Source organism: Meriones unguiculatus, chromosome 14 (genome assembly GCF_030254825.1).
Source record: "Meriones unguiculatus strain TT.TT164.6M chromosome 14, Bangor_MerUng_6.1, whole genome shotgun sequence".
Lineage (NCBI taxonomy): Eukaryota > Metazoa > Chordata > Mammalia > Rodentia > Muridae > Meriones > Meriones unguiculatus.
The window spans coordinates 16,697,775-16,725,763 of NC_083361.1; the positions used below are offsets into that span (position 1 = coordinate 16,697,775).

General features: G+C 42.2%; 1 pseudogene; it reads left to right on the plus strand.

The window, feature by feature from the left end:
* Positions 1-25,085, plus strand: LOC110559603 (small ribosomal subunit protein eS8-like; annotated as a pseudogene).
* Positions 25,086-27,989: the final 2,904 nt, after the last annotated feature.

Sequence of the window (27,989 nt, forward strand, 5' to 3'; positions counted from 1 at the left end):
ATGGCCTTCACCCTGAAGTACCACAAAGAACCAAAACAGGTGAGACGTGGAACATCTCTGCAAGCGTGGGCGTGCACCACCTCTCCCAGCAAGATGTTCCAGGGCTACTTCTCAGAACGGTTCCCTGGAGCCTGTTCACACGCAATTACAAGAACGATGCCACCTTTGAGCTCACTGTGGAGCAGGCCCAAGGACAGTTTTGTTTGCCTTTGGACTGGCAAGACAGGAAGGCAGGGCTCCAAGCTCCATGGTGACTGAAATGCCAGTTCTTTGGGTGTGCTGCTGAGTGAGGTCTAGGGCGACGTGAGGACAAGGAGCTGACATCAGAGCTGCAAGGCACTGAAGACTGAGGAGCTGCGCTAGTCACAGTGTGGGCCTCCGAGCCCCAGGCCATACCCCCACAGGCATTGTCTCTGGACAGCCACATTAGGCTCAGAGAGATGAATAAAAAAATCAACAAACAAAACAATAACACCACCTTGAATTTCTGTAAAGCTTTAACATAAAGTCTCCCAGGCTCTTGTGCTCCTGAGAATTGGAAGGCTTCGGAACAATTTCTTCTCTATATATCTATTCCCAGATAATAACAGATAGATGACACACAGATGATAGATAGATAGATACATACATACATAGATACATAGATGATAGATAGATAGATAAATGATAGATATGTGTGTGTGTCTAGAGAGAGAGACAGACAGACAGACAGACAGACAGACACTAGCTGAGGAAGAGATGCATATAAACACCAGATTAAGGGGGACACCAGTCATTCACTTTGGAGAATGCAAGCTTTCTTGAAGACTTCCCTTGAACATGCATGGTGCCTCTGAGTAGGTGCTTGTGCTGGTCCACACAAATGCCTCAGCTTAATCATTACAACAGCATGGAGTTAGAGCCAGTCCTCACTGAGAAGGAAGGTGAAACTCAAGGTCTGCAAATAGCACATCCAAGAACAGGCAGAGGGAAGGAGCGGATCAAGTACAGGGCTGGCAGTAGCATATCAAAGTTGTTTCCATCATCCCTTGGTTGGCTTTCTGCAAACAAAGCCCTTCCTCCTCCCCTCCTAACCTCCTGCCTCAGTTCTTCCTCAAGCAAAGGTGAAGCTGATTATGGAGAGTATGGAAGGAGAAAGAGAGTAGAGAATGTGTGAGCAAGGCAACTGTTTCCATAGAATTTCTTGCAAACATAAAAGACAAATTAGAGATAATTTGAAGGGAAAGGTGTGGATCCCACAGGGCTCATTTCTGTGAGACTGTTTTGATTTGTAAAATGGAATAACTGTGCTGGAAGGAAGGCTCTGTGGTTACAAGAACTGGCTGCTCTTCCAGAGGACCTGGGTTTGATTCCCAGCACCTACTTGGAAGCTCACAGTTGTCTGTAGCTCCAGTTCTAGGGGCTCCGACACCATCTTCTGGCCTCTGCAGACATTGCACGGGTGTTGTGCAAAGACATACATGTAGACAAAACAGCCTTTCAGTTAAAATATGAACAAATAAAGCTTTAAAAAGACAAATAAATATATCTACTTAAATTTAAACAAGGCTTTTTTATGTCAACCACTCTTTTCTGCCCACAAAACATGGTCTTTTTCAAAATGTCATAGGTCCTGCTTTTAATCATGTGTCACTTAATCTCAGTACACTTAGCACAACACATTAAAGATTCTTCTGCGCTGTTATGTGTACCAGAAACTCTCTCCTTTTGATTGCTGTTTGGTATCCCATTGTATCGATGTGTCATTATTTACCCATTTATGAAGACAAGCATTTGTATTTTTTCAGGTTTACTGGGGATTGTAACACAAGCAACAAACATCTCCTCACAAGCTTCCTTATAAACCTCACTCTTCTTTTATCTTGAATAAACACCTAGGAGTGGCTTTTTCTGGGTCCTCTGGTAAGTATGTTTTATTTCATAATAACCTGCCAAATTATTCCCTAATACGACCTACGCAATTTTGTAAATGTAATTTTCCCCCAAAAAAAGTACTGAATAAAGTTGAAATTTATAAAAAAGCTTAAGTACCTGGCAAAATGGGGAGTGGGCTACAGAGAAAGCAAAAATCTGGAATAAGCAGGTACGGGTGAATTCTAAGATTGCCAGAGTAAACGGAGCTGCCAGCTGGAGTACAGGTTCAGGGATGACCTCAGCTCTGAGCAATGCCATCTCTCTCACGGTGGCAGGAACGCCGGTGATAAAGTGATGCAGGTGTTGGTTTTTGCAGCAGGAAATCAGGGGAAAGTTTCCATCTCTGAAGTAGAAAACGGAAGAGGGCGGAGAAGGTGGAAGTCGGAAGCAAATGGAGAACCTTTGAAACAGACCCTGCAAAGCAGAATCCTGCTGGGTTGGACACCAGTGGGGCCAATCTGCCCGTGAGAGGAAAATGATATGGCAACCATGCTGAATAGTTCATCTCAAGCTGAAAAGACCACCGAGAGGAGGCCGAGCAGGGACATCAGAAAGTGAGGGTTGTTGCTGGAAAGGAAATCCAGGGGGGCAGCAGCGCTCCAATTACTGCCCTCTTTTCTCACAACTTCTGTCCTAAGAAAAGCCTGGGCTAGAACTCTTCAAATGACGTTTCTTTAATCCCAGTTGCAGACACTGCCAACAGGAAAGCCTGGAGGGTGAAGGAAACATGCAGCTTCCTGTACTCTTGATTCCAAACTGCTGTCCTAGCTGTGCCTCTGGGACTGGCAGCAGTACTTTCTCCTCAAGGCAACTCCTCAGTCCAGTTTGCAACTTTCCAGAACCAGAGTCAGACTGGAGGCATCTTCCCAAGGACAGTGGTGCCTCAAGCAGGGCTCCTTCTTAGCTATTTGGAGCCTCGCATCATCGTGAGACTCCTTTTTCCTGATTCCATGTTGCAAGAATTCTGCTCCCTTCCTTTCTTTTTCCCTCCCAAAGCAGTCTGCTTTGTGATAGCTCAAGTTATATGTGCCTGTTAGTGCCTCAATAGATGTCAATTCTACTTTATGTTAAATTTGCTCTATTCAAATAACCTGTGTGATTTCTTTCTGCTGAATGGGCTCAGACAGAGAGAAAGTTGGATTAGAGGTTTGCAAAAGGAGACATTTGAGGAGGCATAGTGAAGGCTGCAAGTTAGCAGATGGATAAAGATTAGAACGCTTTAACTAGGAACTTGCAGGGAAAGATTTAGAGTGAGGACAAGATGGAGGGTGTTTTGGTCCACAAAGGTGGCTGCAATGGGGTCAGGGGCAAGACTCTTACAAGAGGAATGCAAACTGGTTCACACTGCAATAGGTTGTCTGCCTGACCACCAAGGCCAGCTTAAAAGATGGCAACCACAGAATGGAGAGGATGGATGAGCTTCAGAGTTCAGCAGTCTCAGCTTCCAAACAACTTTTATTTGCTTTTGCTTTTTCATTTTAAATGACAGAACAGTGGTCTGAAGGCAAAGAATAGGATTTTACAGTGATGTGGGTTTTAACCCCACAAGGTAATGGGGGGATTATTTTACTATATGAGAGTACAAAGGAAGAAGTGCACTTGGGAACTAAAGGGTTAAGATCAGAGTTTATCTGTTGATCTAATTCAAAATGATAGTGGTTGCTATGAACGTGTTAAAAGCTTTAAGTGAATCTGTGGCTGGTAAAGAACAACATTGTGAAATTTATGCCCAAGTCATAAACGTCTCATCCTGATTAGAATTATTCAGAGAGATAAAATAGATGATAGATAGATAGATAGATAGATAGATAGATAGATAGATAGATAGGAGGGAGATGATAGAGGACATATTTTATGATAGATTTACTGACTCTGGAATATCATTGCAATGAACTTAAGGGACATTGATAGTCACAACTCACAGCATAGGGTGGATCGGGAAGACATGCAACTCTAACATTCCTGGGTTCTCCTCACAACCCCATTAGTGAAGTGCACGAGGCAGCCGCTGAGAGAAGCATTGACTCTTCTTTCACACTATTGGGAATTCAGTGATTTAAAACAGCAGCTGTGGATAGACACAAGGGGGAAATCCAGGAGTCCAAGTGTGGACTACCAGGGGTATTGGCACTAATGAGTGTCTGTTGAACCAAACAGTGAGGTAAGGTCAGCCAGACATGATAATACAGAAGTGTAACCATAGCACTCTCTTCTTCTTCCTCTTCTTCTTCTTCTTCTTCTTCTTCTTCTTCTTCTTCTTCTTCTTCTTCTTCTTTTTCTCCCCTCTCTTCCTCTCTCTCTCTCTCTGGCAGTCTCTCTCTCTCTCTCTGTGTATATGCATGCGTGTGTGCATGCATGCGTGTGCGTGTGTGTGTGTGTGTGTATTCTTTAGAAGAGCTAAATGCATCTGAATTTTGAGCAGGAGCTGGACATGTGGTTCTCAACCTGTGCATCAATGGGGAAGGGGGTTAAATAGCTCTTTCACATCGGTTGCCTAAGACCATCAGAATACACGGAAATTTACACTATAACTCATAACAGTGGCAAAATTACAGTTGCAAAGTAGCAACAAAAATGATTTTATGGTTGGGGTCACCACAACATGAGGAACTGAATTGAGGGGTTGCAGCATTAAGAAGGTTGAGAACCACGAGGCTGGAGAAACATGAACATAGAGAGCTACGGGTTGAAGCCAGCAGGAACTGCAACATACAAAGGCAGAGCACCAGCCTTAGAGGACAGAAGAACTGCACCCATGCCCAGCGCTGTGCTCAAAACCCAAGCATGGCTGTAAGGTCTGTCTCAAAAATCACAGATAAAACCCAGTGAGGCAGTGGCATTGGAAGACTGGTACTTCTCCCTAATTCATCTGCTTCAGGATGTTTGGAAGCAGGATATCTCCTTTTCAAGCTAATAAACCACTGAGGTTACTGAGGGTCCGGTGGACAAAACACCACAGAAATTATAAGACAACATAACTAGATGGTCAAACTATTTCTAAAGATATCAAACACTTCAGCAGCAGGACACAGATAGATCAGTCTTAAACTGACCAGAAAACTCTGCTTACTGGCTCACTTCCATAGTGCTGGAAGGAGGACCCTGTGAACTACAAGAAAAACCTGCTAGGAATGATGTGGGTGCTGTAGTGGCGTGCCTGTTATGAAATAATCATAACTTAGAAGGTCTTAGGCTCCTAGTTGGGGAACGTGTTATCATTTTGGTTTTTTGTTTTGTTTGTCACATTATTGAACTGTCTTCTTAATAGATATGTTTAATATATGCTTATATCAAGAGATCTAGGCTGCTTACAACCTTGGCCAGTGAAGCTTCTTTTCGCGATGGTGGTGGTGTGGTTAATGCAGAGACCCATATCCAATCCAAGTGTTGAGAATCTGTAATACAGCTGCTCAGCCCTGTCCTTATCAATTCCACTCTCTTCTCCCAAGGCTGGGAAATAAGACAGAAGAGGGAGTAGAAAGAATGTAAGAGGTGAAGGACATAGCACGGCTGTTGCACAGACATGTCCACAGCACAAGATCAAGCCAACCAAACTTCCAGCATGGTTAGGGAGGGACTCATGAGGTCCCACTTTTACCTAAGGAGTGTGGGGCAGGTTCTGTTTTGTTTTGTTTTGTCAGCTGAGGGAGGGATGATCTTTGGGGCTGTGGTCACTGGTAGGTTGTTCATGCTCTGATGGATAGCCCTACATGTAGGCACAAATGAACAGCACTAATTGGATGCAGTAGACTATAATTAAAAAAGAAGCTGGAAGGGAAATATGTGGTAGGGACTAGGGAATGGGGGTTGGAGAGGGGAAACAGGGAGGAGGCATGATCCTAATATATTGTATACATATAAGAAATCCTCAAAGAATAATCTACACACATACCTATGTCTGTTATCTGTGCATATTTATTAAAGAAATCATAGGACATACTGATGCATGTAATGTCCAAACAAGTAAGTAGGAAATAAAAGTGATGTATTGATTCTGTGGCCCAAGTTGTTAAAACAGGTCAATAAATAAATATAAATCTCCTAAGTTATATTTCTATATTTAGACAAGCATAACTGATAAATTGTTGCTGAGGGGGAAACAGGAGTAATTGTTTTTCTTTGTTTCATTTATTTGTAAGATGATCAAGCTCACAAATGAACTGTCTTTCTCTCCCTCTAATTTATGTGCCAAGCTTCCTCATCATGAACAATTATTATTTGATAAGGTCCATTGTACCAGAAATGACTGTTGAGAAACCACCTTGGTTTAAATTTTCCATGCCTTTTTTCCCTTTTTTTAAAATTTTTATTAATTACAGTTTATTCACTTTGTATCCCCCCTGTACCTCTCTCACTCCTCTGCTCCCAACCCCACCCTCCCTCTTCCCCACCCGTGTCCCTCTCCCAATCCACTGGAAAGGGAGGACTTCCTTCCCTTTCCCCTGATCCTAGTCTATAAGGTCTCATCAGGAGTGGCTGCATTGTCTTCTTCTGTGGCCTGGTAAGGCTGCTCCCCCCTCAGGGGGAGGTGATCAAAGAGCAGGCCAATCAGTTCATGTCAGAGGCATTCCCTGTCCCCATTAATATGGAGGCCATTTGGATACTGAACTGCCATGGGCTACCTCTGTGCAGGGGTTCCAGGTCATCTCCATGAGTGGACCTTGGCTGGAGTATCAGTTTCAGAAAAGACCCCTGTGCCCAAACTTTTAGGATCTGTTGCTCTCCTGGTGGAGCCTTTGTCCTCTCCAGGTCTTACTATCTCCTACTTCTTTCATAAGATTTCCTGTACTCTGCCCAAAGTTTGGCTATGAGTGTCAACACTTGCCTTGATACCCTGCAGGGTAGAGCCTTTCAGAGACCTTCTGTGGTAGGCTCCTGTCCTGTTCCCTGTTTTCTTCCACCTCCGATGTCCATCCTCTTTGCCTTTCTGAATGGGGATTGAGCATCTTAGCCAGAGTCTGTAAAGCAAAGGACACTGTCATCAAAACAAAACAACTGCCTACAGATTGGGAAAGAATCTTCACCAACCCTCGATCTGACAGAGGGCTAATATCCAGTATATATAAAGAACTCAAGAAGTTAAACAGCAACAAGTCAAGTAATGCAATTAAAAAAGGGGTACAGAGCTAAACAGAGAATTCTCAATAGAGGAATATCGAATGGTAGAGAAACACTTAAAGAAATGTTCAGAGTCCTTAGTCATCAGAGAAATGCAAATCAAAATGACCCTGAGTTTTCACCTTATACCCATCAGAATGGCTAAGGTGAATAACTCAAGTGACAACACATGCTGGAGAGGATGTGGAGAAAGAGGAACCCTCCTCCACTGCTGGTGGGAATGTAAACTTACACAACCACTCTGGAAATCAATCTGGCACTTTCTCAGACAGTTAGGAATAGTGCTTCTTCAAGATCCAGCTATACCACTCCTAGGCATATATCCAAAAGATGCTCAAGTATACAACAAGGACATCTGCTCAACCATGTTTGTAGCAGCTTTATTCCTAATAGCCAGAAGTTGGAAACAACCCAGATGCCCCTCAGTTGAGGAATGGATACAGAAATTATGGTACATCTACACAATGAAATATTACTCAGCAATAAAAAAAACAAGGAAATCATGAAATTTGCAGGTAAATAAATAGTGGGAACTGGAAAAGATCAACCTGAGTGAGGTATCCCAGAAGCAGAAAGACACACAGGGTATATACTCACTCATAAGTGGATACTAGACATATAATAAAGGATAAAATACTAAAATATGTACACCTAAGGAAGCTAATCTGGAAATTTTCCATTCTTAGGAAAATAATATGTAAAGCCAAAATTCACTTGAACAAAAAAAAAATCACTATACCTATATGAACAATTCCATAACATTTTGCAGAGACACATCAATGATTAGATAACTTTGCAAAAATCTTGAATAAAATGTTTTTATATATTACCTCTAATTGTTTCTAATCTCACTCCCAAGACTCCATTGTACCTTGGCAGTAAGTTTTCTAATTCTCTAGAAGAATCTCAGACCAGAAGAAGCAGGCGATTGGAGAGTTATGTGGTAAGACAAAGGAATGTGGAGATTCCAATACTTGCAAATACATATCATGAAGCAATAAGTATTTTTGATTAATCTATTTATTCACTTTACATCCTGATTTATTCATTTAACCACCATCCTCTCCTCCTGGTTCCAACTTTCCTTCCTCTTCACTCACTCCCCCTCCCCTATTCATCAAAAAAAGAGAAGCCTCCCTCTACCCACTCCCAGCTCATCAAGTCATTTCAGGACTGAGGCAGCCCTGCCAGGGAGAGTGACCAAAAAGCAGACAATGGAGTCCATTTCAGAGTCAGCTCCCACTCCCCTTACTAGGGAACCTACATGAAGCCTGAGCTGCCCATTGGCTACATCTGTGTAGGGGCCCTAGGTCCAGTCTATGCATGGTCCTTGGTTAGTGCCTCAGTCTCTGTAGACCCCTCTGGGCCCTGATTAGTTGGTTCTGTTGGTCTTCTTCTGGAGCTCCTGTAACTTCCAGGTCCTTCTATCCTTCCCCCCATTTTTCCACAAGCCTCCTTATGCGTCACTCAATGTTTGGCTGTGAGTCTCAACATCTGTTTCAATCCGCTGCTGGGTGGAGCCTCTCAAAGGACAGCTATACTAGACTCCTGTCTGTGAGCACAGCAGAGTATCGTTAATAGTGTCAGTGGTTGGCTATTCCCCAGGGGGTGAGTCTCGGGTCGGGCCAGGCATTGGTTGGACATTCCCTCAATCTCTGCTCTATCTTCATTCCTGAATATCTTGAAGGCAGGGTAAATTTGGGGTCAAAGTTTTTGTGGGTGGTTGGTGTTCCCTTCCTTCTACTAGGAATCCTGTCTGGTTAGATGGTGTTCTCTTCAGTCTACATGACCCCTGCTACTAGGAGTCTCAGATAGAGTCACCCTCATATCCTTCAAGTAGCCTACCTGTCTTAGGTCTCCAGCTGGTCACAGAAATACTCCCACCCGTGATTTCTCATCTTTCTGTGAGCCCTGTGTCCTCCAGCCCCTACTCTCCACAGTCTGGTCTCACCCTCATTTCTCTCTGTGCTCTCTCTCTCTCCTATCTTGTTATCTCTCTTCAACTAATTCTGCTGTCTATTCTATTTTCCCTTCTGTGTGAGATTTAAGTATTTCCCCTTGGGTCCTCTTTATTATCTTCTTTGTGTCTGAACTGTAGTACGTTAATCCTGTACTATACGGCTGAAAATCTGCTTATCAATGAGTACATACCGTGCGTGTCTTTCTGTGTCTGAGTTACTTCACTCAGGATGATCTTTTCTAGTTCCTTCCATTTGCCTGCAAATTCGTGATTTTTGTAATAGCTTAGTAGTACTCTATTGTGTACATGTACCACAAATTCTTTATCCATTAGTCAGTTGAGGACATCTAAGTTGTTTCCAGATTCTGGCTATCATGAATAAAACTGCTATGAACATAGGTGAGCAAGCATCCTCGTTGTATGGTAGAGCATGTTTTGGGTAAATGCCCAGGAGTGATCAATTAGTAGGGAGTTGTCCAGTTTCCATGGGTATGTAGGCTTTTTGTTGTTTCTGTTGTTGTTGAAGTCCAGTTTTAATTCATGGTGATCTGATAAAGTACAGTTGGTTAATTCAATTTTTTTTCTATCAGTTGAGGTTTGCCTTGTGACTGACTATATAGTCAGTTTTGGAGAAGGTTCCATGAGGTGCTGAGAAGGTATATCCTTTTGTGTTTGGGTAAAAAGTTCTGTAGACATCTATTAGGTCCATTTGATTCAGGACATCTGTTAGTTTTATTATTTCTCTATGTAGTTTCTGTCTCAATGATCTGCCCATTGGTGAGAGTGTGGTATTGAAGTCTCGCACTATTAATGTGTGGGGATCTATGTTTGATTTAAGCTTTAATAATTTTTTTAAAAATGTGTGTGTCCTTGTATTTGGAGCATATGTGTTCAGGATTAAGATGACCTGTTGGTGGATTTTTCCTTTGATGAGTATGAAATGTCCTTCCCCATCTTTTTTGATTAATTTTGGTTATAAGTCTATCTTATTAGTATTAGGATGGCTACTCCAGCTTGCTTCTTGGGTCCATTTACTTGGTAAGGCTTTTTCAAGCCCTTTCCTATAAGGTTATGTCTATCATTTGTTGCTGAGGTGTATTTCTTGTATGCAGCAGAAGGTTGGATCCTGTTTATATATCTAATCTGTTAGCCTATGTCTTTTTATATTGGACAGTTGAGTCCATTGATGTTGAATGATATTAATGACCAATGACTGTTAGTTCCTTTTATTATGCTGTTGGTGGTGGTAGTGTGCTTGTGTGCTTGTCTTCTTTTGATTTTGTTGTAGTGAAGTTATTTACATCCTGTGTTTTGTTGGGTGTGGTTAAACTCTTTGTATTGGAGTTTTTCTTCTAGCATCTTCTGTAGGACTGGTTTTGTACATAGATATTGTTTAAATTTGGTTTTGTCATGGAACATCTTGTTTCTTCCATCTATGGTGATTGCAAGCTTTGCTGGGAATAGTAGCTGGAATGACATCTGTGGTCTCCTAAGATGTGCATGATATCTGCCCAGGCCCTCCCTTTTGGCTTTGATAGTCTCTGTTGAGTAGTCAGGTGTGATTCTGATTAGTCTGCCTTTATATGTTATTTGGCCTTTTTTTCCTTGAAGATTTTAATGTCTTTTCTTTGCTTTCTACACTTAGTGTTTTAATTATTATGTGACAGGAAAATTTTATTTTCTGGTCTAATCTATTTGGTGTTCTGTAAGACTCTTGTAAGTTTAAAGGTGTCTCTTTAGGTTGGAGAAATTTTCTTTTATGATTTTTTTGGTAGTGGATTGTCCTTTTTTAACTTTTATTAATTACATTTTATTCACTTTGTATCCCCTCCATAAACCCCTCTCTCCTCTCCTCCCAATCCCACCTTTGCTCCCCCTTCTTCACGCATGCCCCTCCCCAAGTCCACTGATAGGGGAAGTCCCCATCTCTTTCCTCCTGATCTTAGTCTATCATATCTCATCAGGAGTGGCTGCATTGTCATCTTCTGTGGCCTGGTATGGCTGCTCTCCCCTCAGGGGGAGGTGATCAAAGAGCAGGCCAATCAGATTATGTCAGAGGCAGTCCCTCTTCCCATTACTATGTAGCCCACTTGGACACTGAACTGCCATGAGTGAGCTGTCCCAGAAGCAGAAAGACACACACGGTATATACTCACTCATATAGACATATAATATAGGATAAACCTACTAAAATCTGTACATCTAAAGAAACTAATCAAGAGGGAGGACCCTGACTAAAATGTTCAATCCTCACCCCAAAAGGCAAAGAGAATGGACATCAGAAGAAGAAGAAATCAGGAAACAATTTAGGAACATGCCACAGAGGGCCTCTGAAAGGCTCTGCCCTGCAGACTATCAAAGCAGATGCTGAGACTTATGGCCAACTGTTGGTCAGTGTGCATGGAATCTTATGAAAGAAGTGGGAAATAGTAAGATCTGGAGAGGACAGGAACTCCACAAGGAGAGCAACAGAACCAGAAATTTGAACACAGGGGTCTTTCCAGAGACTGATATTCCAACCCAGTACCATGCATGGAGATAACCTAGAACCCCTGCACAGATGTAGCCCATGGCAGTTCAGTGTCTTCTATGATTTTTTTTTAATATTTGGAGCCAGGAATCTTCTCTTTCTTTTATTCCTATTATACTTATATTTCACCTTTTCATGATGTCCTTGATTTCTTGGATGTTTTTTGTAAGGAATTGTTCGATTTAATAGTTCCTTTGACAGATGTATTTATTTCTTCAATTATATCTTTACATCTAAGATTCCTTTGTCTCTCGTATTCAGTTGGCGATACTTATCTCCATGGTTCCTCTTCTCTTGCCTAAGATTTTCATCTCCAGGATTTCCTTAGTGTGTATTTTCTTTATTGATTCTATTTCCATTTTCAGATCTTGAACTCTTTATTCATTTCCTTCACCTGTTTGATTGAGTTTTCCTGCATTTCTTTAAGTGATTTATACATTTTCTCTTTAAAGGTCTGTGTTTGGTTGTATTTTCCTGTATTTCTTTAAGTGGTTTGTTCCGTTTCATCTTTAAAGGCCTCTATTTGTTTGATTGTAGTATCCTATTGTTCTGCTTGTCTCCCTTTGGGATGGCTAGAACTATAGACTGGAGGCTGGGACCTTGTCCCTGGGATCTAAGAGCTATCCTCGCAGAGGTGGGAGGAGCCTTGGGTCAGGATGCTGGAGCTGTGCATTTCTGGAACTCAGGAGTTTTGTCTGAGTAAGCTGAAGCTTTTGGGTGCTGGGAGCCTAGGACCATGTGTATCCCCAGAACCTGGGAGACATCCTCGAAGGGCCTGGAACTGTGTGTCCCAGCTCTGGAGATGCCTTCTCTCAGGAGGAAAACACAGATGTTGGCGTTTTGAAGTTGGCAGTCAGATCACTCACTTGATCTACAATCTCTGACCCTGTACTGTATCAGAGCTATCCAGATACTGTAAGTTCTGGGTGTCACCGTCTTGGAGTGTCTTAAAAGACACTGTTGTAAGTATTTTTTAAAATTTTTTTTCATATAATATATTTGATCATATTGTTTTTCCTCTCCCTCTCCTCCCAGGTGCTCCCATACCCACTTCCCTATTCACCTAACTTCATGTTCTTTCTAAAAACAAACAGAAACATGGCATCTGTTCTGTGTTAGCCAGCTGTCCTGGGCATTGGGCCTGCCCTGGAGAATGGTTGGTTTTTCCTTTCCTAACAGGTAACTATTGCAGATAAATAAAGCTCTAATTAAGAGAGTAAAATTATGGCATAGAAATACATAGTTCAGTGGAACTGACTACAGTGTTCAGAAACAGAACAAAAAAATTACACAGAAGTTTAGAATATGACAAAAAATGAACTTTTATGCCTATAGAAAGATAATTTGGAGACTATTGCATAGCCACTGAGTAAAAATAGTATTTGGCTTACATAGTTGAATCTGTCAAGGCAAAAAAAATTCTTTGTTAATAAGTTACAAAGGTTATGTTATCCAAATGTGAAAAAAATTAAAAGTTTTATAAATTATTAATGCCTTTAATTTGGAAAAGAATCTAACAGATAAATATAAAAACATGAATGCCCTCTAAAAGTACCAACATGACTAAAATATACTTACCTATGAAGATACACAAATGGTCAAACAAACAAAGATATTCAGTTGTGTCAGTGGTCAAAGACATACAAGTTAATAGCTATTGTGTTGAATGCATTGTCTTGGTTAACCCCAACATCAAGTGATGTGGAGAACGCTTAAGTTATTTGAGTGCTCTGAGCCTCTGCTAACTCACATGCCCTGGTGAGAATCTGTATTTTCTTTTGCCATCACCATATGGAGCCTGGTGGGTGCCAGAATCACTACACACATTCCCTATCTACCACTCTGTGGAAGTGGGTTGGTTGCATAAAACTTCAAATAGAGCCAGCACCACTTAACCTACACACACACACACACACACACACACACACACACACATACACACACACACACACACACACACACACACACACACCATGACCACCACTGACCCCCATTTTCACATTAATAGCTAGCTGAATGATGACTGATGTCTTTGTTGGCTTGCCTTGAACATTTGGGCAATGGAACCAGTATGCCTAGATTAAGCCTCTTCTCCTCTGTGGCCATCTTTTGTCACTATGACAAAATACCCGAAAGCAACAACTCAAAGGGAGGGAAAGTTTATTTCATTCATAGTGTCTGAGATTTCAGCTCACAGGCAATTGACTCCATTGTTCTTGGGCTCTGGAAAGGAAAGGAGCATATGGCAGAATATCAGTGGTTACTTTGTGGAGGTGAGGGAAGCAAGGTAGGGCAGGGAAAGGGGCTGAGGACAAGACACATACTTCCATACCTCACCCTTTTCCTACCCTGGGTTCCAGCTTCTAAAGTTTCCTCCACTTCCCAAAATGCATTCAATTCAACTCATAGATGGAATACCCCTTGATGAAAACAGCATTCCCATGACCCAGTCATCTCTCCGTAGATCAACTGGAAAGAGTGACCCAGACTTCTGGGTAGCATTTTTTGTCAAAACCTTAATACCCTCTTTGGCCTCTGTGATTAAGGTTGCACCTGAAAAAAAAAAATCTATGAAACTCCTCATAACTGAAGTGTCTGCTGCATACACAGGCACTCTAAGCTGATCGGACCTCAGCTTCCAGACCATCAGTCATGTGTGTCACCAACAGATATCACCTTGATGTCAGGGGCATTAGTTCTGCCTGCACCAACATGTCAGCTGAAAGTTCTGAAGCGCATTGAGTGCAGAGGATTAGGTTCCTCATCTTCAACTGCTGGAAACTGAGCCTGTCCAATCACCTTGAGGTAGATATTTCCCATACCCTGGCTGGGTCCTTAATTATTGGTGGGTCACCCAAAGCGGGCCTCTTTGTTCAGAACTCTTGATGTTACAAGTGAAAGAAACTAAAGTCAACTGAGACAAAAAGGGAATCTGGCAATGTAAACTTTTAAAGGTCCAAAGTCCTCTTAGGATTTGACCTCATTGGGCATCTGGGATCAAGTCATCAGACCCTGTGCCACATGCTGTCCATTTATCCTTTGCAAGGTTTCAGTTCCATTCAGAGTTCCACCTCTCGGTGGCAAGATGGATGGTAGCGTTTCTGAAGCCAGCTGCTCGACGCAGCATGTGCAGCAGGAGATAGTGAGCTTTCATCCATTAAAGTTGTACAGCGTCTTCAGCCACTCGGCCAATTCATAACCAATCTCCCTCGCCAAAAGAACATCACAGGATGTCTGCTGCCCAAGGCCAGGCGTCTGTCCTCCCTACAATCTAGTGAAGAAAATTAATCTCCATTCAAATCACTGACCAGTCCAGAAGCTGTCTCATGCATACCGACACCAATGGCATTCTTCTCTTGCTTGTATTTTATCCTCTATACCCGACTTTCTTGAGGTTCTGATAACTCTTGTCTACTGGATCCCATGGCTGTATGAAGTCCTTTTAATCCACAGATGTCTTCCTAGATAAGATCTAACCCCTTATTTCCTGGAGCTTTGAGAAGTGGTGTCATGAATAATCATTGTAATCTGTATCAGCAATCCTTCACTTAATAAATGTGCATTAAACATATTCTATGTGCAGGACGTGGGCAACTATCAGACAACAAGGCAGAAAGGGAGGATTAACTTAACTGTTAGATAGGAAACACAGCTTGCGATGATGTATGCTACCATTGGCAGGCAGCCTTACTCACCCCCAAGCACATCCCTGGCTTATTGTTCTGTCTCCATCGGGCCCCTATTAAATTCTCTTATGCAGCATGCAGGAGTCTGTGTAGGAATTCATCATTTCTCAGCAGTATGTTAAAGCATCCAAGATATCTATCGGTACTTTAAACTCATTTGCCTCTTGGGTCTCAATCTATCCTTCTCACGGATGTTATTCTCCAAACTAAAACCAAGAAAAGAGCGTGCTGGCTGGAATTGAATGAGAGTCAATCCATCAGCCACATGGTTTCAGAGTGGACAGTATTTATCTCCCAAACATTTACAGGGCTACCGTGGTGACCGGAGAATTGTGTGCAGGAAGATGGATAAAACATAACCCTAGCACCTCAGGAACTTGCCTTCAATGGAAAGAAAAGCATGTCCACAAATGGATGCACAGTAAAGATGAATGTACTAAGCATACAATAAGCCACCCAAGCAAGAAGTTATAGAAATGGAGGTGTTTTCTGGCTGGATGTGGGAGGAGTCGGGAGCTGCAGAGTGTTGCTTTTGTGAAGCTGGCCTGGTGAATTTGAGGTTGCAGAATGGCCATCATGCTTTATAACTTACCCTAACAACCTCACTTCTCATTGCTAGTTCTCTATAAACTCTGAACTTCCATCTCCAAACACTGACTACCAATGTTCATCAAAGACTCCAGATGCTCTTATGCCTGTATCGGTTACCTGCTATTGCCATATAACAAATTACCCCCAAAGTTAGCACACTTTTTTCTCCCCAGCCTCAGTGTGTGGTCAGAGTATGGAATAGCTTAGTTGTGATCCTGCAAGGTTGCAGACAAAATACTCCCTCAGGGTTGAATAATCCAAAGGCTTTACCAGGGCCAGAAAATATGCTCTAAACTTAGCACAGCTGTTGGACAGAAGCACACAGCCCTCACTTTCTAGGCTTCTCCATATAGTAGCCTGAGTGTTCACACAACATGAGAGCTGCTACCTTTTTTTCCACAGTGAGATATGCACAAGAGAGAGGAATGAATAAACCATGTTGGGTCTTTAACTTTAAGACAGTGTCCTTCCATGGAGCCCAGGCTCTTCTCCCCTCATGAATTCCCTGCATCAGCCTCCTATATTCTACTAGTGCAGTCATGTGCCAGCAAACCTGATAGCCGTGGTGTGGTGGTTTGAATGAGAATGGACCCCATGGGTGCAGATATTTGAATGTTTGGTTCCAGTTGGAAGAACTGTTTAGGTAGGAGTAGGAGGCGTAGCCTTGACGGAAGAGGTCTGTCACCGCGGGTGGATCTCAAGGTTTCAAATCTCTTCCCTGCCTCCTGCTCACAGATCAGATTTTAAACCCTCAGTCACTTCTCCAGTGGCATGCCTCCATCCCTGCCCTGATGGTCATGGACTAACCCTCTGAAAGTGTAAACAAGCCCTGCCCAGTTCAACGTGTCATTCTATAAGGTGTATTGGTGATAGCCCCTCTTCACAGCAATAGAACAGTAACTAAGACAGGAGTTAACAGTAACAGTAGTGGTTCTAGAAGAACAGAACTGTAGGGGTGAGTTTGTTAAATAACTGGACCAGACTTGACAGTTCACCAACACCTACAGTTACCAGACTGACAAGGTGGCAGTAGCCTGGAGGGCTGGTGCAGGGTCCTCCAAAAGGAAGTATGTCCTTTGAATCTGCATCCAATATATGGTACTGTTTCTCCCAAAGACAGGATCATGAGTCCAAGAATAAAGTGGTAGAAAGAGGAATACTTACACTCAATTTTCCCTCCAAGAAAAATTTTGGTTCCTGTTCCCATGACCTTAAATTCTATTGGCCTAGAAATTTTGATTAGAGACTGGGGAGCATTCCAGCCTACAGATACAACAAACATTCTATTGAACCAGAAGCTCAGATGTTTTCCTGGACACTTTGAGCTTCTGATGTCCTTAAGTCAACAGACTAAGAAAGGAATAACAACGTTGGTCTGAGTGATTGATCCAGATCACCATCAGGAAATTAGACTGCTTCTGTACAATGGAGGTGAGGAAGTTTATGTTTGTTGTACAGCAGGTACTTTAGGCCAGTGGTTCTCAACCTGTGGGTCATGACAGCTATGGAGGAATCAGATATTGTGCATATCATATATTTACATTATGACTCATTAACAAAATTACAGTTATGAAGTTGCAAGAAAATTTAATTTTTTGTTGGGAATCACCCCAAAGTGAGGAACTGTGTTAAAGGGTCACAGCAGTAGGGAGGGCGAGAATCGCTGCTTTAGGACATCTGTTGCTACTACGATTTCCTATGATTAAAGTCAAGGGGAAACTACAACAGCCTAACACAGGCAAGATGACAAAGGGCACAGAGCCATCATGGATGAAGGTCTTGTTTACTCCTCCAGGAAAATCGCCCATACCTGCTGAGGTGCTTGCTGAGGGTGGAGGAAATGCAGAATGGGTAGCAGAGGAGAGTAGTCTAATACCAATAAATAAGGGCACGTGTGGCCAGTTGCTGAATGAGGATTCTAACTGACACGAGTGTTTCCGTCATATTTTTAAATGTATTTGCGCAGATATTTGTTTTCTTCCCTCAACTTATTCATCTCATCCTGTAATGTAACATCAGTTGATATAACAACCGTGGTTATTCATATTTAAGCTATGAGAAACTAAAAGAATGTCTCTCAAGGGACACTGCCAGCTCTTCCGTACTATATAACACAGAGGATAGTTATATCATGTTAGGCATACTTATAACCTGGTTATTGTTTTCATTCGGAAATTAAGCATGGCATAAGGAGATGTGACTACGTGTCAAGTTGACAAGGGGTGGACGTGTGATAGCTATTCTTTGTTGTCAATTAGGTCGTCAGTCTGCAATTAACTAAAAATCCAAGCAGCTGGGCACAGCTGTGAGACATTTTTCTTAATCCAGATCACTCGAGGTCAGAAGGCCCATCCTAAATCTGGACCACATCTTCTTGTATAGACAGCCTATATCAAGGACGTGGAATAAACTTTTGCTTTTTGTCTGCTTACCACCATTCGCACTGTCAAGTTAAATGTCCTGCTGCTGAGGCATTTCTTCACTGGCAGTAGAGCCTACTTCTTCAGAATTCTGATGCATAGTGGAAACCAGCTGAGACGTTCAGCCTTGCCGACTGAACAAGTACTATATTCTTGAGCTTTCCTTCAGGAGACAGCCATGTTGGACTAGCTGAGCTACAGTCTGTAAGTTACACTAATGAAAGCCCCTTCCACTCACATAGACCTATTACCTCAATTCTGTTCATTTCTAGAACCCAGATTTGTACACGTGGTGTATAATATGCGTGGTGATTTCTGTAACAGGGTCTTCAAAGTCACACGCTGCTGCTTTAACTTTATTCTGTCCACTGGAAGCAGGTCACCAAGTCCAGCCCATCCCCTGCCAGAAGCAGGAAAGAATAACCAAGGATTTGATCATATTTTAAAACCACCATGATACCACTTTACCATTGATTCTATTGATCCTACTGCTTTGGGGGTAGTAAGGTAAAGAGGTTAGAAACACAAGTTCTTAAGTCAAATGTCAAAATTACAATGCTAGGTCTAACAGATCTTATCGTGTGACTTCAAGCCAGTAACTTGGTGTCTCTGAGTCTTCCCTTGTGTAAAGCAGATCAGCATTTCATTTGGTTATTGGGAGGATTACATGAATGAATATATTAAGTGTAAATGAGTAACGCATACAATACCTATATCTCACTTAGGACAGCAACTAGCACATATTATATGTTCAACTAAATATGTGTCACTAATTCATACCCACTTCATATTCATTTTGCAAATTTCTTTTCTTTCAGTGCTAGATTTTGCAAAGTTTCCAAAATCCCTGGGCAAAATTTCCTTCTCTCTGGTTCTCTAGGGTTTTTACTATTTTTATAGCTGGCACTTTCAAACCAAAACATCCCAGCTTATATGTGCTTCTGTGTACCCCCAGTAGATGGTGTGGTCCATGAGGGATAGATTTGTGCCCCCTTAGAAATAGGTTTTGTAGCATGGGAAGAGAGATTCCAAGCACCCTAAGGGAGACTCAGGTTTGTTTTCTTTGGAAAACAAATGTAGAAGCATGAGGGAAAAGCTGACTGATTCTTCACAGAACATGATTGTCTGACCATCGAAACAGGGAGTTAAAACTAACTCCCATAGGGGCTAGCTCCCCCATAGGGGCTCAGAGGAAGTTCTTCCAAGGAAAGGCACCTTGGGGACAGGGTCCTCTTCACTGAAGCTCTGACAACAGAGGCCTGGGCACTCATTCCAAGTTCAAACATTTCTCAAGGGAACTGCCAGCCTAACGTGTTTCACACAGTGAAGGAATTTTCAAGAGAATGTGATAGTCCGGTAGACACTTTTTTTTTTTGCAGGAAAAGAAAAGTCAAGGGAGGGTTGACTTAAAATATCCTGGGCACACAAGGGCAGATATTTTATTTAGCAAGAATACCTTGAAACAACAAAACTGGCTTCCTTTGTCTTCTTGTGCCATGTGTGTGTTTGGTGGGGAGGATGCGGAGCAAGATCCATTTGCTCTATTGCAATACTAGATGGTGAAACAAATGGTGGCCTGTCAACCTCAGTGAATCATCAACCTTCATTCCCCACACAAGTAGCAGATATTATTGTTATAAAAAGTAACACTTGGTGGGGGGGAGGGTGTTCAGTCAGTTAGATGGTTCAGTGGGTAAAGGCACTTGCCACCAGCAGGTGACAAGTTTGTGTCCCAGAATTTGCATGGTAAAAAGAGAGGACCAGGTCCTGAAAGTTGCTCTCTGACCTCCACATGCATGGCACGACATGTACATTCCTGCACTCACACATGCACACACATACACACATGCACATACACACAAATACAAATAAATAAATAAAATTTAAATAATAAGTGATACTGTGGCCGGGTGTAGTTCAGTGGAAGAGTGCTTGCCTAGAATGTGTCAGTCCTTGAGTTCGATGCTCACAGAAATGCAAGATATTTAAAGAAGTTTTGATGCATTGCTCCTTCATCTCTCCCACTTATGCATCATCTTCTTTGTTGACCTTCGACTTCACATTTTGCACCTGCAGGTCTGTCCATTCTTTTTTTTCCCCAGCATGTAACTTAGCAATATTGAAGACTAGTGTCTACATTATAGAAGATGTATGAAATTAAATTACTACATTGGGTATAGTGACACATGCCTGTAACCCCAGAACTGAGACAAGTACAGGTCTAATGAGTTCAAGGCCAGCCAGAACTACCTAGTGAGACCCTGTCTTAAGAAAGAAAAGAAGATGGTGGCACAGCTGACCAACTCAGCTACCACCTAGGCCCAGATCCAGGGCTTTGAGTTGGTCCACCCCAACATCTAGTCCATCTATGAGTTTATGGAGTGCATGATGGGGCCAGTTCTACAAAATCAGAACCGTTGGAACTCAATGACTCTAGGCAACAACAGGATATCTGAACAACATCTCTGCAATGGTCCAGTATTGACTGTGTGGTAGAAGACAGTGGCCTTGAGCCAGACAAATGACTCATTGCAATGAACGTTTCCATGTAAAGGTGTTTAGGCAAAAGGGTATACTGTGTGATACACTGCAGCTTCCGACGCCACTACAACAAATAAATACGTGATGGAGAGGTGGGAAAGATGCGGAAGCAGAGTGTGCAGCTGTGATGGGTGTAGGAGAAGGCTACGGTTGATGGAGGAGCAGGTTGTTACCCAGTAGGGTAGGCAGGATGGTGTGCAGCAACCTGGAGCTTGTGCTGACTCAGCTCCAGAACAAGCTGCTCAACAAGATGATCTCCCTGGCTCTGAACAGCAACAGAATGTTCAAGATGAAGAATGGGCCATTTACTAATTTGGACCTCCCTTGAAAGATCTCTGTGGCGCATACTTCTCTCAGAGGCCATGCTGGTATGTGGCCCATGCTTCGGCAGATCGCCATGTTAAATTCCACTGGTCTTACTCCCGCCTAATTCCAAGCAGAGGTCTTTGGCACATGCTGATGCTGGAGACCATGTGGATGTATGTGGTCTACGCTGTTGCCAGAAGCCATGTAGAAGCCCAGGATCTTGCTGACTGTAAAGGGCAAAGAAGCCAATCCTGGAATGGTATTGATGACTTCAGACGCACAGCTGAAAAAAAGGAACATAGAATGCTGCTGTGACAACCACTACCTCTACCCTAAGTCTCCTCCCTCCAAAAGAGTAACAGCTTAAAAAGGAAGCCATCTGCCTCTGACTTTGTGGCCTGCCTTTGGGACCCTTTCCTCCTACTGGGTTGCCTTCTCTAGCTTCAATGGAAGAAGATGAGCCTAGTCTTAGTACAACTTGATTTGCCAGGGCTAGTTGATAAGAAAAGGCCTGCCCTTTTCTAAAAAGAAGTGGAGTTGGAGTGGATGGGAGGAATGGAAAAGGGGACTAGGGACCATGAGGAGAGGAGAGAGGAGAAACTGCAGTGGGGATATAAAACAAACAAACAAAAGGAAGCCATCAAAGAGAACTCTAAACATTTGTGATAGGGGTGCTGAAATGTAGCTCTTCACAACTGATGGCTTCTGGTGAGGGTGTGGGTGGAGAAGGACTCAACTTCCCTTAAGGGACTGGCCACTGGGAGTTTGACCATTCTCCAGTGAGTGTATGGACAACAGGAAATGGACTTGTTTGTTTCCCTTTCCTTCCTTCCGTCTTTCTTTGTTTGTTTCTTTCTTTCTTCCTTCCCTCTTTTTCTTTTTTCTTTCTTTCTTTTCTTTCTTTCTTTTTAGGGGAAGTCACAAGGGAGGGGACCAGACATGGGAACAGTGGAACGTGAGCACAATCAGAGTGCATTATGTGAAATTCCCAAGTAATCAATAAAAGTATTTTGGTGGAAACAAAAAAGAAAAGAAAAGAAAGAATTTTGTAAATATAAATGACCAAACACTGGAAGCTTTACATTACTGGCTTGTTTCTCTGAGAAGGGTGTCCTGGGGCTCCTCTGTCCTTAAGGTGAGACTTCCAATCATCCGCACATACTTGCCTACTCCATATAGACTAAAACTTTAACTTTCTCAGCTCATGAAGATGGAGTAGGTAGAAGAATTGGGAGTCTTTCTATACTTGGTTTCAAGGGGGAACACATGACATGTGCTTGACCTGACTCTTCAAAGCTTCAACCATCAGAAAGCTGAGGCAAGTGTCAAGGGTTTGCCATTACCCACACTTGAAATCCACCACTTTCTTCACTTCCAAGTCATCTGCACTTATAAATTATTCCTACCCACTTAAGCCAGCTTGAATTAGATTTTTTTCCTTGTCATCACAAGAAGACCTGACCTAATTGCAGAGATGGCAAGTGGCAGCCTCCTCTGCCCTCTTGCTCTACAGATCAGGCATTCATCTGTGCTTTTACAATCTCATTTTCTTCTGGTGGAAACCTTTGTTTTGGTGAAGGGAAGTAGAAGGCGGTGGTATAAACTATAAATAATGTTGTCAAGATGTGTTTAAGTTGGAGCTGGGGGTGGGAGGCCATGATAGTGGAAGGAATATGGGGAAGGAAACTACCAATAAAGACCTTTCCGAGATTTGTATAGGAACCTACTACTGTAGAAGCTCCCTAAAATTTACACACAACTGTTGTTGAATGTCAAACTCTTGAGGGCTATTCTGTGACCTAGCTAGCTCCCCCCCCAAAAAAAAATAATGAAGACAAAAAAAACTATAGATTTATTTAAACAGCTTTAGCACAATAACTGGGCAGGTATGAATTAAACTTATTTTCTAAGCAAGTCTGTCTACTTCCCAGCTGCATTCCCCAAGTTACTTGCCAATAAGTCATCCTTTCTGGGCTGGATATGTTCCATCAGGCCATGTCCTCTTTCTCCACCTTCTTCCTTCTCTCTCTCCGCCGCATCCCACTTCTCCAAGCCTCATGGTCTCTACCCGAGTCCCCCAACCTGGGAACAGAAGATCTACCTACTTCTACTTTGCCCAGCTACAGGCTCCAGCCTTTCTTTATTAGCCAATCAGCAATAATAAGGGAGCAAATTTTACACAACATCACTTGGATATGTAGGAGAAAGAAATTTTACATAAATTTTTTTGAAAAGTAATTTAGTGATATGTACCAGGAATCTGAAAGTATAAGCTTGTATGCTGTGTCTGAGAAATTCACCTATTGCACACTCAAACTGATGGAATACTGCAGCTTGTAACAAGGCCACCCAGAAAGGTAAGACGGACAATAATCCCAGTCAGTTCTCAGGCTGCCAGTTCTTAGAGTAAAGCCTGGTATTCTGGAATAAAGCCTCTTGGGATTCAGTGGTTCTAGAGACAACAGGCGTTCTTGCCACTGTCTCAAAAATGCACTGTTCCCTACCCCAGCTCATTGCTGACTTGCTACTTCCTTGCTCTTTATCGATGCTTTTGCTCGAAAATGCCCTCTACTCAGCATCTATATACTGGTAGCTTTTTGCTTAATTATGACTTCAACTGCCTGAAATTACAGTGACCTCAAATTGTGTCATCTTTTTGGGGTGTGTCATTCCTTGCCTCACACCTACCATGGAATCTGCTTGGCAAATGTAGTTTCCATCCCCAATGGTTCCTCCTGGCCTATAGTTCCTCCCTGCCCATAAGGACAGTGAATAAATAGGTGAAAAAATGGCTCCAGATAACCTTTGTCTTTTATTTTCTATTAATAAGAGAAAGACAACACCCCCTGAAGACTTAGGGTTTTAGAAAGTATAATCTTTAAGTTGACCTGAAGCCTTAAAAAAGACCCATTGAATATTATAGAAATGGAAATTGCTTAAGAATTCACAATCAACCAACACACACACACACACACACACACACACACACACACACACTAGAGAGAGAGAGAGAAAGAGAGAGAGAGAAAGAGAGAGAGAGAAAGAGAGAGAGACAGAGACAGAGACTCCTCACTATTGAGTTCCTCAATTGCATGTTCTTGGTCATATGGTAAAGAGACTATGATGAGTCCTCTAGCTTCAGACTAAAAGAAATGGAATTCATCTTTGTAAAATGAATTCTTAAATTCTTTGAAGTATCTTTCTTTCTGGAGCATCCAAAGACCTGGGTTTTATAATTGCTATGATCATATTTTGACTACTCTAGAAAATGTAACCTTCTCTTTTATAAGGAAGAAGCTCTTTTATGGAAATTCTGCTTGGGTATGAAATATCAAATAAGAAATTGTAATGTAGCGGTTTCCAAAAAATTGAAACATTACATCATAGAGGAAGGCTCTTTAACATTCAGAATTAGTTTTCCTCTTTCCAGCCAGAGCCTAGTGATAGGCATCTCTTGGGGACAACTGGCACAAGCGCCACAAGACTGGAGGTAAGAGAAAGCCCTACTACAAGAAGCAGAAGTATGAGCTGGGATGGCCTGCTTCCAACACGAAGATTGGCCCTCATTGCATACACACAGTCCGAGTTTGAGGTGGCAGTTTCCTGGGGTTCTGAGGGTTGTATTCACAAAATACAAAATAAGTATCAATGATGTTGTCTACAAATGCATCCAACAGGGAGCTTGTCTTCGCCAAAGATCCTGGTGAAGAACTGCATTGTGTGAGAGTCTCACTATGCACTGGGCTGCAAGAAGGGAGTAGGCCAATCTGACTCCTGAAGAGGAAGAAATTTTAAACAAACAAACAAAATGATCAAAGAAAATTCAGAAGAAATATGATGAGAGGAAAAAAGAGAACACCAAAATCAGCAGTGTCCTGGAGGAGCAGTTCCAGCAGGGCAAGCTTCTTGCCTGTATTGGCTCAAGACCCGGTCAGTGCGGCCAAGCAGATGGCTATGTACTAGGAGGCAAGGAGCAGGACTTCTCTCTGAGGAATATCAAAGCCCATAAAGGCAAATAAATCGTTGTTCACAGCTCATGTAATAAAGGTATTTATTGTTTTATTAAAAAATGATAAATGATTCAGAATTAAAGTCAACTCACAAGTCTCAGGAAGCCTAGAAACTTACCAAATTTATAAAACCTCTCCCCTACAGAGGTGAAGCAATAAAGATGGCTAAGAAGAGACTCTGCGATAGTGAACTGCCTTTAAGTTGTGCTGGAAGCTCCCGGATACCGGTTCTATGAATCATCATACACACTGTGTTGGAGTTATCATGCTGCAGCTGTATCTGAGTCCCATCTGCTCCTGTAAGTAATCCTTCACGCAGACTTCTGTATGCAGCCCTAATAAACTCACGAGTTCACTAAGTTTGGATTCTGTGGTATCACTACTCATGTGTCACGGGTTCCACCTCTGAGGTGAGTAGACATGTGTTCATGTCTTCCCAGGCATTGTGTTACACAACATAGACACATCAAGAGCAGCCACCTTAAAACTTGTCATCACCCATGTTTTTGAATGTGTCTTTTACAGTGTGCTTTTCCTCTCTCTCTCTCTCTCTCTCTCTCTCTCTCTCTGTGTGTGTGTGTGTGTGTGTGTGTGTGTGTGTGTGATAAATATGTATTTTTTGGAGAACTCAAAGTTATTAAAGACTTCTTAGCCTGGAGGTTGGATACTGAGTTGGGAGATCACTGACCTTGGAGTCTGAAGTCAAATCCCAGCCCAGCTTCCACAAAGGGAAATTCAATAATTCCGAACTAGCCCATCCCATATTTGCTGTTTTCGTGACAGCAAAGACTTCTTCCAAGGACCCAATATCTTTTTCTCTGTAACTAATTCAGCCTCATGAACCAGTAGGTGGACTACGTGTAAATTTCAATATCCTAACTTTTCAAATATTTAGATGCACTGTTTGGATCATTCCTTCATTTACTCATACTATGGTGTCCAAATGATGATCACGTAATGTTAACAGTGCCAATCCCTTTCCTTCTCTAGTACATGAAAAACAATCTTCTCGTTTATTATGCCTAAATGAGAGACTTACCTGACATGAAAGATGATTCTTTCCTCCAAGTAAAACATGCCTGAGGAATGAACGAGGTAAATGTCAGGCCACAGAGCACTTTGTTTCTCTCTAAAATTGACCAAAATGCTCCCCAGAACATTTTATCTTATAACCCAGTATTTTCCCCTTTCAACCAGCATTCTCTAATCTCACAGCTACTGTTCTAATTGTTCTCTCACAGCTGCTGTTCTAATCTTTGTTGTCACTGCACCCAAAGTATCCATGTGTGGTAATAGATATGTCAATTTGATTGTGGTAGGCATTACATTATATTTACACCATCTACTAAATGATCATACCATATACCTTTAATAGGTATTTTTATTTGTCAGTTATACATGTTTCAAAAAGAACAGAGACAAGGCATTTTTGTAAGAAAACAGTAAAGTATGTAAAAATTTTGATTGTTATCTTCTAGAATAGAAAACGTGTGTAGATGATGTCTGGATTAAAATTTTGAGATATTAATAAAATGTTCCCAGGTAACAAGTATGTGAAATAGAACATTTAGACAAGACTCCCCCTGCAAAAAAAAAAAAAAAAAGCACAAACCAGGAATCGAGATAGAAGAAAAACATCTAGTTAGGGGAAGCTGCAGCTTCCAAATAGTGGGTGATGAATGGCTTGCTGCTGTCTTTATCTGTTTGACCATTCTAATCTCTCTGTGATAAATACACAATGTTTTGAGAACTCAAAGTTATTAAAGACTTTTTAGCCTGGAGGCTGGATACTGAGTTGGAAGATCACTGACTTGGGAGTCTGGAGTCTGATCCCAGACCAGTGTCTCATTAACATGGACCTTAAGCTTCCTCCTTGCTCCTCTGAGAACCTTCAGCTCTCCTGGAAGGTAGCAGTACCTACCTACCTCAGGAGCCATGCCATGCCTAAATGATCTGACGTTAATTCCCAGCTCTTGTTAGTTAAGAATCACCAGGCAGCTGAAGCTGCAACACAAAGAGCAGAGATAGAGAGCCTCCTCTGAGGACTCACTTGAAAGTAGCTTAACCCTTCAAGATCCAGTTTCCCTCCCTGTGAAGCGGGGATGGGGGGAAGTGGGGGGAGGCGGAAGTGCCAGCAGCAAGTGCATCACAGTATTACAGAGGTTGGTGAGAGTCGGCAGAAGGTAGCCATCTGTAGCTTGGGTCCCAAGCCCACTCTCCCATGTTACATAAGTAATATTTTATGAAACATGTGCAGCCACTTATGCATTGTCTCTGGTTCCTTTTGTGCTGCAAGGATGTTCCTGCCTCATTGCAAGTGACTGGCCGTGTCCTCCAGCAGCTAAACTGCTGGAAGTGGCTGATCCCTCAGACAATGTATGGAAACATGTAGAGCAGTCTCTATTACTGAAAAGACAATGCTATTATCATCATTACCATTATTATCGACTAATTTCTTTGCTTGGAAGTAATTCTGAAGAATCTCGTAGCTTGGCCCTGTTTCCCTCAGTACTAAACCTAATTAGTCTCAGTTGGATGAGCTATTCTTGAGACTCACTCTTAAAAACTGCCAAAGCAAGCATTCCCAAGGAAGCCCTGTGCTGTCTAGTCTCTGCATATCTGTCACCACCTTTAGGATGATAGTTTTGTCTCTCCCACTGCTGTTTCAATACCTGGTCTAATCTCTCCCAAGATAAAGACATTTCTAGTGTGCAGTCTTCGTACAACACCTTCTCTTGCCTCGACAACATTATGTAGTCACATCACACGTTCTTCCTTCCAAGGTCAGGTGGCCTCAATTCCTTCGTTTTATTACTCAAGTAATCTCTGAAGATAGATATTATGGGCTTTGAAATTAAGACAATGTAGAGAAGGAGAGAGGCAGGGATCTAGAAACTGACCTGTCGATGCAGC